A 17,876-nucleotide genomic window follows, 5' to 3' on the forward strand; every position below is an offset into this window, starting at 1 on the left:
TCCCTCTGGAGGTCACTGGTTCTCCCGAAAGCTTCACAGGCTTTTCAGTGCCTTAGCCTGGACCACACTGGGAAGAGAGGGAGGCTAATAGCCCAGGATCCATTTTTTTTATGCATCATTTGGTGATTGCCCAGGGCCCTCTCCCACGTATGTCCACCAATTTCAAGTTTGGAATGTCACAGAAACCGCTCTAAGCTCACCACAGTGCTCTGCTGCATGTGATCACAGCTCTTTCTGGTAATCTGTGTCTTTCTGCTTTCTCTCTGGAATCCTTCAAAGCTTCTCACTTGTTGATGGCCACTCTTCTTTTGTTCTTCAGTGTTATTTCCAATTTATTTTCTATTAAAGTTATTTCTGGATTCCTGTGGTCTGCTGGCAATTTCTAGGTTATGTTATTCAACACAGTAGCCAATAGCCACATGAGGCTATTCAAATTGAAATTGAATAAAATTAGATAAAACTTGTCTCAGTCACCCCATTCCAAGTGCTTCATGACCATATGTGGCTAGTGCCTGCACAGTGGACAGCATAGACAGAGAAAAGTGTGTCGTACAGAAAGTTCTATTGGACAGCACTGCTCTTGAGTTTCTTCCTCTGAAAAAACGAAGAAGTCCCCAAATTCATTTTGGAATGATAAAAGAATAGCGTATACTAAGCATGCTTTGAACACATAGCAGGGGTCTCACTTGATACTAGCTGATCATTCATCCCACAGTAAGTGAATGGATGCTAAAATTCAACTGACTGTTCCTGCCTCACTCCCCTAGGAAAGCCAGAAATGAGTAAAGCATTGAGGAACAGGTCACGAAGGAGACCAGGCAAGAGAGTAAGGGGGCACAGTGAGGGAAATCGAAACATACAGGACTTGAAACATTGCCTTCATATCCAAAATCAGAAAGAAGTGGGATCTAAACTATAAACCGTGTTTATTTACTCCTCACAATAACTTTGTCAAGAACACATTATTATCTTTCCCCCCATTGCACTCATTGCATCAGTGAGTAATGAAATAAGTGGAACTCATGAAAACCAAGTAAATGCCACAAGGCCACAGAGTTGAGTCCACAGCAAGTCAGTGGCAATGTTAGATTAGAATCCACTCCTCCTCTTCTTCATTCCCCTAGAATAACTAAAAATTAGAAAGTCTTTGGGAAGTACACATCACAAAGGTGACAAAGAAATGTAAACCCAGATTTAACTCCAAAGCCCTTCTACAACATTGGTTGTAAATTTGATCACAGTCCTCACGGTAAACATTTTTGGGCAATACACACACATGTTTGCATGTATATATTTATATATGTACTTACTTATAAATTATAAGGATATTTCTGTAGTTTTATGTACATTATGAAACATTCTAAACTGTGCACTAAAAAGGTTAAAAATAAATATAATAAAAGTCCTGATTTTTTTCCCTTATGCTTTATTATCTTGCATATTCCCTAAAATGCTGCCCACCCTCTCCCCAACTTTGGAAACCACTGCTCTAAGTTATGCTGAATAAAAGAAGGAATATTTTATAGAAGAACTTGCAGGCTGAGGAAGCTCAGCTTCCATCTGCTCATCCAAACCACTCTTAAAAGAAACATAATTGGACTATAATATATTCAATGCCGGCCACATTTTCAGAGTTACTAGGGCCTTTCACTGTTTCTACGCACCAGTGATCTGACATTTGTCATTGGTTCTTATTTCAAAAAGAGAACTAACTCTATCCTACCATTCAAAGGTTGCTCCTGGCTATGTGTCTCATCTAGGAAAGGCACAGAAATGGGCAAAGCTACTCCTAAGCCCATCAAGATAGTTCTTTTATTTATTTATTTATTCACAAGAAATAAAAACAAATATCATCATCTTTACTGAAATAAACTGAGGCTTAATGAACCAAATATCTTACCTATTCACATCAGCCAGATTTTTAAAATTAGTGTTCTTATTTCTGTGGCCATTTGTCACTTTCTAGGATAACAGCATTCCTTACATAATGCTTCTCAGCTTAACTGTCCCAAGTTTAATTCTCTCTTGGGTTTGAGATCTCGCTTCTCTTTTAGTCCCTTTATCTCAGTTTTTCTCTCTCTCCTGACCAGAGAGAGGAGAAAGATAAAGAACCTGGCTCAAGAGGGTTGGTCACACAACTAGTAAATGATAAAGCCAGGACGTGAACCCAGGTTCTGTACTCCAGAGCCCATGCTTTGATGGAAATTTTAGCTCATCTAGTGTTATTATATAAATGGCAAAGAGTATGCTTTGGTCTGAGCATCTGCACAGCCAAAGCACCAACTCAACTTCATCTTGCTCTGAGAGATTAGCAGGGCTTTACAGAAATAGTCCCTTGGGTTCAGGAGAGGCTGTTCTTTTACTACTCAAATCAGTACAAACATTTAGAAGCCCAGAGCAGTACAAGCTCCTGAGGTGGCTATCACAGACCAGCAAAGTAATAAATGCAAATCAACTCACAGAGGCTTGAAGGTGAACAAGCAGGACCAACTTAGGAGATACTTCCATGGATCGAGTAGAGACTTTATACTGGTCACCTGTGTCAACAACAGATGTTAAACATCTTTTGAGTTCAGCCCTTTTTGTTCCTGCTCCTCCTCTTGCCTTGGTTCAAATGTCTTGCTAGACTTTTCCAGAAGCCCCCTACCCAGTTTCCCTACCTCTCTCTAATCTGGCACCACTACCAGAATCTTTTGAAACAGCTGATGACCTTTGTTGGTACCCATTAGATTGATATCGTGCTCAAATTTTGACACGGCATTCAAGTTTCTTCATCTTACTCCAAATTAACTTTCCAACTTCTTCTCCCCCTCTCCTTTCCTTTATCCTATCTTCCAAGCTCTTCAGTCTAATCTCTCTTCTCCAAAAATAGCCAGCGCTTTCATGCCTCTCTGCTTTGCTCATGTTCCGTCCTCTGCCTGGAATGTTCTCCACCTCCTTGACCTCCTCCCTCTCCTGAAATCTTCCTCATCCTTCAATAAGCAGCTCACATGCTGCCTCTTCAGTGAGGGCCTCCACCCCTGCTCTTTCCAGGTAGGATGCGCCACTCTCTGCCTGGGTTCCCAAATCATTCTCTTTACACTTATTATAGGGAACTTCAGCTGGTTGTTCACAGGTTTCTTGGGCTCATTAAATGATAAATTACCTAGAGACAATGAGAATCTTATTTATGTGTGAGTCCTCTGGTTTGACACCTGATGGCATTTGAAATCTTTTGTTTGAACTTATTTTCATATCTGAGTAATTTGGGGAGAGCAAAATTCCTATTATATATAAGATAGAGTATCAGGAGATAAAGCACAACCTCAGTAAAAAAAAATAACATTTTTGATTTAAAAATATAGTCATTTCATTTTTAAAATATTGAAATAAAGATAGATGCCTTTTTTATTATGGTTGGAAGTCTTTTATTAACTTTACCAAGAAGTCCATTCTGTGCTGATAGTAGAAATAATACTGGATTAGAATGGACAGTGGGAGGTAACTGGTCTTAGCTTTGCTGTTAACTACCTGTGTGCCTTTTCTAGTTTCTTTACTTATGGAATACTCATGCTATGTGAAATGACTTCTAAGGTGTCTTCTAATTTCATGATTCTTATTTTCCAATTAGGCATACTAAATTTTTATTACCCTTTGAGTGTGAATGGCCTTTTTTCAACAAGAGCAAATAGTCTATTACAAAAATACTTGTGGCCCATGATGGCCCTATTACATAAAATTTGGGCATATGAAGGGTACAAGATACATTAGGAAATAAGAGCTCTTGACACATGGAAAACAAAAACAAACAAAACAGCCAACCAACAAACCTCTCCTTAATGATAAAACCTCAGGGCTCTGCTCCTTTGAAGTTGGAAAGCCACAGACCAGGAGAAAAGGTTTCAGAAAGATGAGTTGATCTACTGGGTTCATGAAGATGGAAAAGAGAGTAAAGTGGTCAGGTCAGACCTGAAGATAGTTTCAATAGTAAGAAGATGATGCTTGGATGTTGAATTTAAAACTTAGGTCTTGTCTGGTGCAGTGGTGTATGCCTGTAATCTCACAAATGGGGAGACTGAGGCAGGAGGATCACAAATTTGAGGCCAGCTTCAGCAACTTAGTGAGGCCCTAAGCAACTTTGTCAGATTCTGTCTCAAAAATAAAACCAAAGGGCCTGGATATGTGACTCAGTAGTAATTGAGTTCCCAGCACTGAATGAATGAATAAATGCCAGGTCTTTAGGGAAAGCAGAATCCAAACTGACATGGGTCCAAAGAGTATTAGAATCTTCAAAGTGGTGTGTGCCACTGTGTCACTGACTCCTACCAGATACCATGACAATCCCCTTCATATAAGAAGAAAACAGAAAGCCCTCCAACATTTCAAAATGATGTTCTCTTTTCTTAAAGATAGTCTTTTTTTTTTTTTCAGGAAAATTTTAGATTCACAGCAAAATTGAGTGGAAGATATAGAATTCTCATGTATCCCTTACCCTCTCCCTCCGCACACACATATCCTCCCTCAGTATCAGCATTCAGTGCCAGAGGGGTCCATTTGTTATAGTCAGTGAACCCACAGTGATACATCATCACCACCCAAAGTTCATAGTTTATATTAGACTTCACTCATTTTCTCTTCCCACCCTTGTATGGAGGATGGAACCCAGGGCCTCACACATGCTAAGCAAGCATCTACCACTGAGGTGTATCCTCAGCCCTTTTTGTTTTATTTTTAAAACAAGAGTCTTGCTAAGTTGCTAAGATTGGGCTTGACTTGTGGTTCTCCTGTCTCAGCTTCCCAAGTAACTGAGATTGCAGACATGTGCCTCTGCACCTGGTTTAGAGTTCACTCTTTCTGTTGTTTATTCTGTGGGTTTTGACAAGCATATAAGAACATGTATCCACCACTGCAATATCATACAGACTACTTTCTTTGACTTAAAAAATCCTTTGTGCTCTATCTATTCATTTCTTCCTCCCCACTAACCCCTGGCAACCATTCATCTTTTTACCTTCTTCAAAAATATTGTTCCTTTTCCAGAATGTCTTGTAGTTGGAGTCATATAGTATGTAGCCATTCCAGATTGCCTTCTCCCACTTAGTAGGTCTTCTCCTGGCTTGATAGCTCATTTCTTTTCAGTGCTGAAAATTTTTCCATTGTCTGGATGCGCCATAAATCATTTATCCATTCCACTATTGAAGGACATCTTAGTTGCTTTCAGGCTTGGGAAATTAGAAATAAAACTGCTATAAATATTTATGTACACATTTTATTTGGACATAACTCACTTGTGTAAATACAAAATAGCTCAAATACGGGATCATATGGTAAGAGTAGACTAATTTTGCAAGAAACTGTCTTCCTGTTGGCAATATCATTTTGTATTTCTGTCATCAGTAAGTGAAACTTCTTGTTGCACTATATCCTCATCAGCTATTGGTGTTGTCAGTGTTTTAGATTTTGTCCATTTTAATGCATTTGTAGTGGTATCTCCTTGCTATTTGAGTTTGCAGTTTCCTAATGACATATAATATTGAGCATCTTTTCACATTCTAATTGTTTATCTATATATCTTTGGTGAACTATTGGTCAGATGTCTTTTTTAAAATATTTTTTAGTTGTACAGGGACACAATGCCTTTATTTTTATTTATTTTATTTTTATGTGGTGCTGAGAATCAAACCCAGTGCCTCACCTGCACTAGGCAAGCACTCTACCACTGGGCAACAACCCCAGCCCCTGGTCAGATGTCTTTTGTCCACTTTTTTAACTGGGTTTTTTTGTTTTATGATTGTTAAGTTTGAAGGGTTGTGTATTTTGAATCACAGACGTTTACCAGATAGGTGTTTTACAAACATTTTATCCAATTTGTGGGTTGACTTATCATTCTCTTGACAGTTGTTTTTCTCTTTATTATGTTTTTATTAGTAAATTATAGTTATATATAATTGTGGAATTCATTTTGACATAATCATACATGCATGGAATATAATTTGCTCCATTTGAGTCCCCAGAACTTCCTCTTTCCCTCCCCTTCTCCCAGCCCCTGAACCCCTACCTCTAATCTGCTAGTCTTCTTTCTATGTATTCCTTACCTTTTTTTAAATTTTGTACTGAAGATTGAACCCAGAAGCACTTTACCATTGAGCTACATCCTCAACAGGATCTTGCTAAGTTGTTTAGGGCCTCATTAAGTTGCTGAGGGTGGCCTCAAACTTGTGACCTTTCTGCATCAGCCTCCCAAATTGTGGGATATTTATTCTTTTTAAAGTGGTGCTTTATAAAGATACATAGAGGCAGAATTCACCATGGTATATTCATATGTGTACATAGCATAATTTGGTCAGTTTCATTCCTCAGTTCCTCACTTTTTTCATCCCTCCTCCTTTTCCCTCAATTCCCTTCCTCTACTCCACTGATCTCCCTTCTGTCTTCATGGGGTTACCCCCACACCACCTTTTGTTCTCTTATTTTGTTCTAGCTTCTGCATATGAGAGAAAACCTTCAACCCTTGACTTTCTGAGTCTGGATTATTTTACTTAGCATGAAGTTCTCCAGTTCCTTCCATTTACCAGCAACCATAATTTCATTCTTCTTTATGGCTGAGAAAAAAATTCCATTGTGTATATATACCGTCTTTTCTTTTTCCATTCATTTGTTGATGGGACCCTGGACTTGTTTCATAACTTGACTCTTGTGAATTGCACTTCTATAAACATTAATGTGCCTATTAAGGAGCCTTGTTAAGAAAGCCAATATGTTGGAGTATCAGCTCTGTGTTTTTTTCTAGAAGTTACAAAGTTTCTGGTCTAATTCCTAGGTCTTTGATGGATTTGAAGTTGACTTTTGTACAAGATGAAAGATAAGGCTCTCTTTTCATTCTTCTGCATATGGACATCCAGTTTTCCTGCTTCATTTGTTTAAAAGGCTATCTTTTCTTCAACATATTTTTGATATCTTTGTTGAGTATCAGATTACTGTTAACTATGTGTGTTTTTCTCTCTATCTTCTATTCCATTGGTTTATATGTTATTTATTTATTTATTTATTTATTTATTTATTTATTTATTTGTTTGTTTGTTTGTTTATATGCCAGGATCATGCTGGTTTCTCTACTATAGCTCTGTAGTACAATTTGGGGTCCTATATTGTGATGCTTTCAGCATTGATCTTCTTGCTCAATATTGCTTTGGCTATTCTGATCTTTTTTTTTTTGTTGTTCTAAATAAATTTTAGGACTGTTTTAGTTTTGTAAAGAATGTCATTGGTATTTTAATTGAATATGTGCAATACTTTTGATAAAATGATCATTTTGACAGTATTGATTCTGCCTATTCAAGAACATGGGAGGTCTTTTTATCTTTTAAAGTCCTCTTCATTTTTTTCCTTGAAGTGTTCTATAGTTTTCAATTACTCCTTTAGTTAAAGACTCCCAAATATTTTGTTTTTTTTCCTTTGAGATTACAATGAATAGAATAGTTTTCCTGATTTCTTTGTCAGCAGGTTCATTATTGGTATATAGAAAAGCTATTGATCATTGTATGTTGATCCTATATTCTGTTACTTTATTGAAATCTTTTATCAGTGCTTAAAGTCTTCTTGTGGTGGTTTTGGATCTAGATATAGGATCATGTCATTAACAAACAGACTAGTTTAACTCTTTTCCTATTTATGTTCTTTTAATTTTCTTCTCTTGTCTGATTAACTCTGGCTAGTTTCAAGAGTGGTAAGAGTAGACATCTTTGTCTAGTTCCTGATTTTGAAAAAGGAAATGCTTTCAGGTTTTCTCCCTAATTCAGTATGAAGTTGGCTCTAGGGTTTTTTTTTGTATACAGCTTTGTAATGTTGACTTAAGTTTCTGCTATACCTAGTTTCTCCATCATAAATATATATATATATATATAGCTGGTAATTGAACCCAGGGCCTTGTGCATGCAAGGGAAGCACTTTATCAACTGAGCTATATCCCCAGCATTTTTATCATGCATAGGTGCTGAATTTTTTCAAAGGATTTTTCTGATAATTTGGAAAGTGTCTGCTGATAGGTCCTCAAGTTCACTGATTGTTTTCTCAGCTGTATCCAGTCTACTAAGGGGCCATCAAATGATTCTTATCCTTAGTTCTATTTATGTGGTAAATTACATTTATTGATTTGCATATGTTGAATCAACCTTTCATCCATGGGATGAAAACCACTTGATCATGGTATACCATCTTTTTAATGTGTTTTGAGTGTAGTTTGATAATATTTTATTAAGGATTTTTGCACCTACATTCATCAGGGATATTGGTCTTTTTCCTTGATGTGTCTTTGTCTGGTTCATGTATCAGAGTGATACTGGTTTCATAAAATAAATTTGGGAATGTTCCTTCTCTAATTTATTAAATAATTTAAGAAAGATTGGCATTAATAATTTTTTAAAAGTTTGGTAGAACTCAGCTGAGAATCCTTCTGATCCTGGACTTTTCTTTGTTGGAAGGCTTTTAATTGCTGTTTCAATCTTTCATTGCTTGAAACTGGTCTTTTTAGATTTTCTATATACTCATGGTTCAATTAGGGTAGGTCCTGTGTGTCTATAAGTTTGTCTTATATTCTATAAGAATATACTATCTATCAGTATATTCTAGATGTTTCTGCTTTTTGAAGTATAAATTTAAAAACAGTTTCTGTTGGGAGTCGCCCCGGCTCCAAAGACTAAGTTCCCCATCCCCTCCAGAAGAGCCATCCAATGGTGAGCTCTACTGGCTCACATGATCCTTACCCACCAATCAGACTAGCCCTGCTGACTCAAATGATCCTTACCCACCAATCAGAAAGCACCCCATGCCAACTGTCAAACCCTTCAACCATTAAACTGTCATAACTGTCAAACCACCCCCAGCTCTATAAATATGCAGAGCTGTTCCTCAATAAAGGGGCATTTTCTCCGATGATGATGAGCCTTGTTAGTTCTTTCAGGTACAGTGATGTCACCTGCTTCACTCTTCTTGCTAAGGAATGCTTTAGCTATTTGGGTCTCTTAGATCCTGCAATTCTCAGAGATCTGTTTAACTTATGCGAGTGCTCAAAAAAGTGGAAGGAGATCCCCTATGTTGAGGCTTTTTCTCTTCTTTGTTCTCACCCTGACCTATCCGGCAGATGAACCCCCTCTCTACTGACCACCCCCTTCAGCTCCATCTAGCCCCTCAGGTGCTCCCTCTGACTCAGCCAACAGTTCCTTTGCTCCCCCGAGATATTCTTTCTAAATTCAATATGACCGACAATCAACATCTGGGCTCCTGGCATCAGTCAGGCCCCAGAATCGGCCTGTTCATCTTTTCTGGCCCTTTTGGCAGAAGACTGGCTATTCTGCTCCATTTGTGAAGCTGACATGAAACACCATACTAAAAAAGACCCCTTACCTACAAACCTGATTGACCCGATTGTATGGGATACCCCACCCCCTCCACCATTTCCTGCCCACCAGTTAACATTCATCTCAAAGAACCTAACACCTTCCCCAATCAGGCTCAATACCCCCTGTCCACAAAAGCTCTTCTGAGCCTACAACCTATTATTCAGGACCTTCTTAGCAAGGGGTGCCTACTTTCTGCTCATTCCCCTTACTCCCATACTAGCTGTAAAAAAGCCCAATGGGTCCTATCACTTAGTTCAGGACCTACGACTCATCAACACCTCCATTAGGCCCATACATCCTTTGGTTCCCAAAGAGGGGGGAATGGTGGGAGTCGCCCCAGCTCCAAAGACTAACTTCCCCATCCTCCCGAGAAGAGCTGTCCAATGGTGAGCCCTGCTGGCTCACATGATCCTTACCCACCAATCAGACTAGCCCTGCTGGTTCACATGATCCTTACCCACCAATCAGACTAGTCCTGCTGACTCACATGATCCTTACCCACCAATCAGAAAGATCAGATCCTTACCCATGCCAACTGTCAAACCCTTCAACCATTAAACTGTCATAACTGTTAAACCACCCCGGTTCTATAAATATGCAGAGCTGTTCCTCAATAAATGGGCATTTTCTCCGACGACGACAAGCCTTGTTAGTTCTTTCAGTTTCCACCTTGGATTTCAGAAGTATTGGTGGTGATATATTCTTTTTCATCTCTAATTTTGTTAATTTGGGTCTTTTCTCTCTTTTGGTTAGTTTGACTATGTGGTTATCAATCTTGTTTTTATCTTTTCAAAGAACCAAATCTTTGTTATATCGATCCTTTGTATTTTTTTATTCTAAATTTCATTAATTTTAGCTTTGATCATAATTATTTCCTGTCTTCTACTAATTTTGGAATTAGTTTGTTCTTCCTTTTCTAGGACCTTGAAATGTAATTATATTATTTATTTAGGATCTTTCTATTTTTTTAAATGTAGGTACTCAATGCTATAAACTTTCCTCCTACAACTGCCTTCATACTGTCCTAGAGATTTTGGTATGTTGTATCTCTGTTCTCATTTGTTTCTAAGAATTTTATTTTTCCCCAATTTTATCTCTAACCCATTCCTCATTCAAAAATGTATTTTAATCTCCAGGTTTAATATTATTTCTGTTTTTTATCTTATTATTGATTTCTAATTTCATTCTATTATGATCTAAGAGAATACAAGGAATTATCTCTATGTTTTTAATTTGCTAAAACTTTTTTTGTGTCCTAAAGTATGGTCTATTTTAGAGAAGGTTCCATGTGCAGCTGAGTAGAGAGTGAATTCTGTTGTTAATGAATGAGATATCCTAAAGGTATTTGTTAGGTCCATATGATTAAGAGTATTTTTTAGTTTTTTACTTAGTTTATGTCTGGATGACCTATCTATTGGTGAGAGAGATGTGTTAAAATCACCCTGTGTTACTGTATTGGTGTCTATTTGATTCTTTACATTTAGTAGAGTTTGTTTTATGTACCTAGACACACCATGATTAGGGTCATAAATATTTACTATCTACAATTATTATATCTTGTTGGATAATTCCTTTAACCAGTATTGTCTCTTCTTAATAATTTTGGTTTTACTCTACTTTGTCAGATATTAGAATGGCTACTCTTACTTGTTTTCAGCCTCCATTTGCATGTTATTTTTTTTATTTTTTCACCTTCAGTCTGGGGATGTCTATACCTGTAAGGAGAGTCTCGTAATCAGCATATGGTTGGGCTCTGTTTTTTTAGTCCATTCTGCCAATCTTTTTTTTTTTTGATTAAAGAGTTTGAACCATTTACATTTCATGTTGTTATAGATATGATTTTTGTTTCCTGTCATTTTGGCATATTTTCAATGCTTACTTCAGATGTGATTCTCCTTTATTTGACGATTATTCTAGTTAGATTCATCTATATATTGACTCTGATATCTATTTTTGACAGTTTCTTTTGAAGAAATTTTACAGTTTCTTTTTCAGAACACTATATAGCAGTTTTTCCAATTTTTAGTAGACCTGCTCAAATAAAATTCTACTTTTCTGTTGCTTTTGTGGAAATCTCACTTACCCAGAAATTTCTTTCCATCCAGTAATAGGCTTTGTTTTATAGATATTTCATTCACTTAGGAATTAGTAGGAATAGAATTTAAGAAATCAAATTTGTTATAATTTGGAACATGTTTCGATTATTCATTGAGGGGGTATGTTGGGGTTAGCAAATTTCAGCCCTACTTCTGAAACCTACTTTTGTATTGTCATAGACTAAAAGATTTCAACTAATGTCCCATAAACCCTCAGAAGACAAAATTCATTTTTTACTGAGTATATCCACTGTTATGGCAGGGTCTATCAAATGGAATGTGGACTACATAGATGATGAGACACTGTGTCAATGAGGAACAGTTTCTTATGATGATTAACTGGAACATAAGAAAGATCTCCTGTTTCCTAAAAGATGGGAAGGCTTTACCTCATGACTGTTTGAGAGGAAAGTGGTCAGGGTAATAAGGAGCTCTGGTCACAGGATAACAGTGCTGCAAAGGGGCCAAGTGTGTGTGACAGCTGTGGATCTTTTTATAGATGTAGATCCTTTTATAGATGCTGAGATATGATGCTAAGAGTTGTGGTATGGTTATTGTTGACTTATTTGGTGAAGTTTCAAGTCTATTAATTCCTTCTAGTGAATAATCCCCCCAGTACTAGAATTTGAACAATAGTCAAAGAACTCTCAGACATTATGGAACCAGTAGAGGTAGATCACAAAATTTTATGGCCATGAGACCTTGTAATATTTTTAGTTTGCAGAGAAATTCTACATTATGTATATACTTTGCTGAATGTGTAAAGACAGGAATAAGAGTGAGTTCGAGTTTCTTTTAAAGAACTTTCCTTGTAGATTCTAAGCTAAAATTAAATGTCATGCTCTATTGTGGTAATTGGGAAGAAATATTGAAAATGAACATCAAATTCTACAGAGAGATAATCTTAAATATATGCTATGTGAGACACAGCTCAAGGAACCAAACATAGGAACTCAGAGAAGAATTAATGATGGTTGAAAAGTGAAAAATTATAGAAAATCTCCAAATATCTGATGAACTGTCTTACATAAAGAGGGAGTAAATTTGTTCCAAGATAAAGAAGAACTAAGATTAGTGAGGGTAGAATGGCAGACAGGCTGATATTGTATCAATGTAAAAGAAAATCTTTGAGCTGTATTAATAAGGTATATCATTTTTCATTTTATGGTGATGATAGAAAATGAAATAATTTTTACAGTCTGCTATAAATAAAGGAAATCTAATGGCTCCCACCTGCCTGAAGGCTGAGATGATTAATATCTTGGCAACCTATATCCCATTCCCAGTACAGTGATTGGGATCAGTGATCTCCAAAAAAAAGTAAAGCCCCCACCACAGGAAACTTTTAAATATAATCTGTAGACAACCTGGTGAGGCATTGTAATGGAAAAAAAAACACCTTAATATATACATATAATTTTATATATATATATATGCATATATATATATATATATACACACACACACATATTCTCTCCCTCTCTCTCTCTCTCTCTCTTATTGTACAGTTAATGCAACTTAACAAATTCATGGACTTGCATAACTACCAGCACATTCAAGGTACAGAGCAAGCTCCACCACCACTCAAAATTCTGTTGTGCTTTCTGTTGAAGTCACATCCACTCCCATTTGTAACCTCGAGCAACCAGTAATCTGTCCTCCATCCCAACTGCTTTGCCTTTTCCAGAATTTAATATCAATAGAAAGATAATATTCAGCTTTTTGAATCAGTTTTCTTTCACTTGACATAGAGTATTCCAGATTTATCCATGTTGTTGACTCATGTGTGTTTACTTTTGTTGCTGAGCAGTATTTGATTTATGCATCTACCACAGTATCCATTCATTCACCAGTTGCAGAATATTTAGGGGACTCGTGGCTTCTAGCGAGGGATTTAAAGAATTTGGAAGTTATCACTTCATCCAACAATAAGTAAAAAGCTGAACAAACTAAAATCAATAACTCCTCCTGGTTCCATCTGAGAATGATATCACAGGAAAAGCTGCTGCATTCCAATTGTAAAGACAGGAAGGTAGATTAAAAGAACACGCTTTACTGGAGTAGAAACTAATGAGAGAAAACTCTGGGAACCAGTAATGAGTTAATTTAACTAGAGTACATCCTATTAGACTTTCAACAACAAATTATAAGGCATACTAACAGGCATAAAAAACAGAGTTTGAGGAAACTGAATAAACATCAGAACCAGGATCAGTTACAGCAGAGATGTTGGACTTATCAGACTAGAGATTTAAAATAACTATGATTCATATGCCAAGGGCACTAATGGAAAAGGTAGACAATATGTCAATATGTAAGAACAGATTGGTAATGTGTGGGAGGCTGACTAGCATGTGACTATGTCTGTCTTCCCTTCTGATTGGTGCAGCATTGTAGGTCAATCCAGATGATAACCCCAATTTTTAGAGTGCAAGCGACTGTGTCTTCGTGCATAGGTGTGCCTTCCTACATCCCCATGGGTGGAACTAGGCTCACCTGTTCCTTTGTAATATTACCCCTTGCCCTGTTTGGGATAGAATGTTCCATGGAAATACCCTTTGTGTGTCTCCTTCTCTTACACTGCCCTTGGGTGTGGCCTACTTAGATGTCAGTCAACCTGCTGACAGCAGACATCATGAAGCTAGACTCAGCCCCCTTAAACCTGACCCTTTGCCTCATTTGAATAGCTTCTCCTCAATAAAAGGGGTCAGCGTGTGTGTATGTGTTCTCTCTCTCTCTCTCTCTCTCTTCTGCGGACCCTTAAGGTCAGAGGAGCCATCACAGCACCCCCCAAAGAAAAAGGTATTTCTGTCTCTTGTGTGGTTATTTCGCACAACCCAATTAGCCCAGTTCCCTTGGAGTGACCCCTGAGTGTTTTAGTCTTGAGCAACCTGGCAATAATGTAAGCAGAAAGATGGAAATTCTAGGAAAGAATCAAAAACAAATGTTAAAAATTGAAAAAAATAACCCATTGTAATAGAAATGAAGAATATCTTTGATAGGTCCCTTAGTAAACTATATACAGCTGGGGAAGCAGTCAATGAACTTGAGGACCTGTCAATAGAAACTTCCCAAACTGAAAAGCAGAGAAAAAAATGACTGGAAATAAATGGAACAGAATATGCTAGAACTATGTGACAATGACAAAATTGTTCAATTACACAAAATAAGAATGCCAGGAGGAAGAGAGAGAAAGGAAATAAGAAATACTTGAAGTACTAATGACAAAATTTCTCAAAATTAGACACAAAAGCACAGATACAAGAACTCAGAGAACATCAAGCAAGATAAATGGATTGTTACTTGGTTTGTTTCTGACTTGAGGGCAATTATGAATAAATATGGCACAAATTTGTGCATAGAATTTTTTTAAACATGACTTTCATTTTTCAAAGGTAAATACCTGAGTTAAATGCCTGTATAATGTGATAAGTTCATTTTCAGCTTTATAAGAAACTACCAATTTATATTCTAGTGTCTGTGCATTCCCACAAGTTATGCGTGAGTTCCAGTTGCTTTGCATCCTCACTAGCACTTGGTATGGTCAATTTTGTTTTTGTTTTTGTTTTTCTTCAATTTTATCCATCCTAATAGATGTGTAATGGTGTTTTTAGTGTGATTTTCGTTTGTATTTCTCTAGTGAATTATGATGTTGAACATCTTTATGTACTAATTTAACATCATATATATCTTCTTGAGTAAAGCGATCAGATATTTTGTTCATTTAGAAAATTGGGCTGTGGTTGAGTTTTTGAGAGTTTCTAAGTAGTTGAATTACAAGTTCTACATCAGATTGTGATTTGCATGTATTTTTTTCCCAGTCTGTGACTGGTGTTTTCATTTTTTAGAGTGCCTCTTATGAGGGCAATTTTTTCATTAGGATGAATTCTGGTTTAACAGTATTTTATTTCATGGATCATGCCTTGGGCGTAGTATGTAGGACTTTTTTGCATAACTCAAAGCAGCAAAATTTTCTCTTGTCTTTTTCTAAATGTTTGACAGGTTTACATTTTATATTTAGGGATATTATTGCTATTGATTTCATTTTTATGTGTGATGTGAGGTGTAGGTTGAGGTTCATGTTTGTTGTGTGCATGGATACTCAACTATTCTAGCACTACTTGACAAAAAGACTAGCTTTTCTCCATTGAGTTGCCTTTGTACTGTTGTACAAAAATCAATTGACCATATTTGCATAAGTCTATTTCTGGACTCTCTGTTCCATTCTGTTGACTCTTGGTCCTACTAAAAACTTCTGGAGAATGCTAAATTTTTTGTGTGTGCTATTGAGCCCGTTCAATGAGTTTTTCTTTCCCATGGGGTTCTTTTTTATAGTTTCTGTTATTCTGATGGGAACTTCTCTATTTCCAATCATTTCGATAGTGTTCACCCTTACACCTGGATCATCTTCAATTTGTTTTAGTTTGGTATCTGTTAATTGTCCTTTCCTTTGAGAATTGGGCATATTTTCTTTCTTTCTTATTCTTTTTCTTCTTTTTTTTTTTTCTTACAAGTCAAGTAACTTCCTAGAATTTTGAATAATATGCTGTGAGAATTCTAGGTCCTATTAAAATCCTCTGAATACTGTTAATTTATGTTGGGTTAGTGAGTTGTAGTCTGAGGATTTGTTATTTTAACAGGCAATCAGCCTGATTAGGTTCATACCGGGAGTTGTATCTTACCATCTGAAGGCTGGTGGTTCCAACATCAAAGCCAAGAGTTAAAAAAGGAAAGAAAACCCCTGTAAGTTCACTGTTGTACCAATTGTTCTTTTGGTTGTCGCTTTTGTGTTCCGTCAAGAGGTATTATTGTCATCAGTGAACAGATAGCTTACAATGGACTTACTCTGTCTTAACTAGCACCAGAAGTTCTTTAATAATTTAATTGCTGGATGAAGATTCTCTTAGATCATTGTTCTTCAAACCTAGCAACATATCAGAATTGCCTAGGAATCTTTTAAAAATAGAGATTCAAGAACTCTGCCCTAGACTCATTTCTGAGAATGGGAGCCCACGAATCTGTAGAAGATGCTTTCTTGGTGTTTCTGATACTATCAACATGGCACTGGCTCAGGAGCCCAAAGTTAGGGTTGAATTTGGAAATTTAGGAGCCCCTAGATGAGGTGATCTCCGAGAATCTATGTCATTCAGAATATCTCATTCACAAAGCTTCTTGTCAAGAAGGTGCCAGTCTATTCACTGTCCTCAGATTTACAGCTGAAGCTCAAGATCATATAGGTCATCTCAAAAAAAAATGTTCTAGAGGACAAAGAAATATAGAACTGGTAAGCAAAGTCAAGATATTAAAACCAACAGGAGGGTGGACAGACTCCTGATCTGTGAGATTAAATTTCATAGAAGTAACAACTTCTTGCAATAATAGCAGCAATAAAATCTAAATCTGTTTTATGTTATATTAGCTGAGAGGAATATTGTGCATTGAAGTCTGAGGATTAGTGGTTTAATCATTAGAGTCTCCTTTTCCCCTGGGATCAGCCTTTTCCCATGTATTTGATAAAATTCTTTTTGTTAAGTGCAATTTCTGCTTATGTGCTCTAAATCACTAGTGCATTTGAACTTACTTTTCATGAAACATTATTTCTGAGACACCTCCAAAATCATCTCCTTGAGATCACTTTGTAACAACAGAGGAGGAATCCAGTTCTGAGAGATTAAGTGCCTTATTTAGGGAGAGCTGGGATTAGAAGCCAGATTTCAGCTCATAGACCATGCACTGAGCTAAGTCAAGTGAGATCTTGGATGCAGAATCTCCTGGCATTGTACATGAGCTGGGGCAGAGAGGTGCAGTATGTAGTGGCTGAGCTCCATATGTGCATTTGTAAAGGGCAGTTTGACCTAAGATGATTCAGCCCCTGGATTTGCAGCTTTGAAAGTACAGGCAACTAAAATGACCCACAGCTTGCAAAGTGCCAACTTGCTGGCTCATCCTATTCTCTGGGCTCTGGAAAGTGAGTGGCTTCTGGGTATCTCTGGAATCCCCCTCCTCCATTTCCTCTCAAAAGTACCACATGGTATTGTATAGTCAGGTTTTAATTAGGAAAGCGGAACCACCATGAGTTATGAAGTAAGAGAAGGCTTTTTTAAAAAATAGGAATTAGACTTTACACAATTGTGGGAGGGGCTAGAGAAGGGAAGGTTTGAAAGGCAAGTTGAAGGACCAGAGGAGTCATGAACCAGCCAATCTGAGAAGTATGCCCAGCCATCCAAGAGGGGCTGGTAGTAGAGAAATAACAAATTTTCTGGTGATAGGGCAGCAGAGCCCGTGTTCAGGAAGAGGAGGTGGACAAGAAGAGGAAGACAGCAATGTCAAGCTGGAGCCTCTGGGTATGTGTATGTCACTGCATCAAATTGTAATAACCCCAGAGAGTAATAGTAGTTGCTTC

The 17,876-nt window shown here is 37.2% G+C and overlaps 1 long non-coding RNA gene across 2 annotated transcripts in view; it reads left to right on the top strand.

Moving 5' to 3' along the window:
* The first annotated feature begins 2,904 nt into the window (after positions 1-2,904).
* Positions 2,905-17,876, top strand: part of LOC125612079 — an 83,581-nt gene continuing 68,609 nt past the window's right edge. For both annotated transcript variants that reach the window (XR_007342380.1, XR_007342379.1), the window contains exon 1: positions 2,905-3,033. This is a non-coding gene — a long non-coding RNA (uncharacterized LOC125612079). The remainder of the gene's footprint in view (positions 3,034-17,876) is intronic.

This window comes from Marmota marmota, unplaced genomic scaffold, assembly GCF_001458135.2.
Source record: "Marmota marmota marmota unplaced genomic scaffold, marMar, whole genome shotgun sequence".
NCBI lineage: Eukaryota > Metazoa > Chordata > Mammalia > Rodentia > Sciuridae > Marmota > Marmota marmota.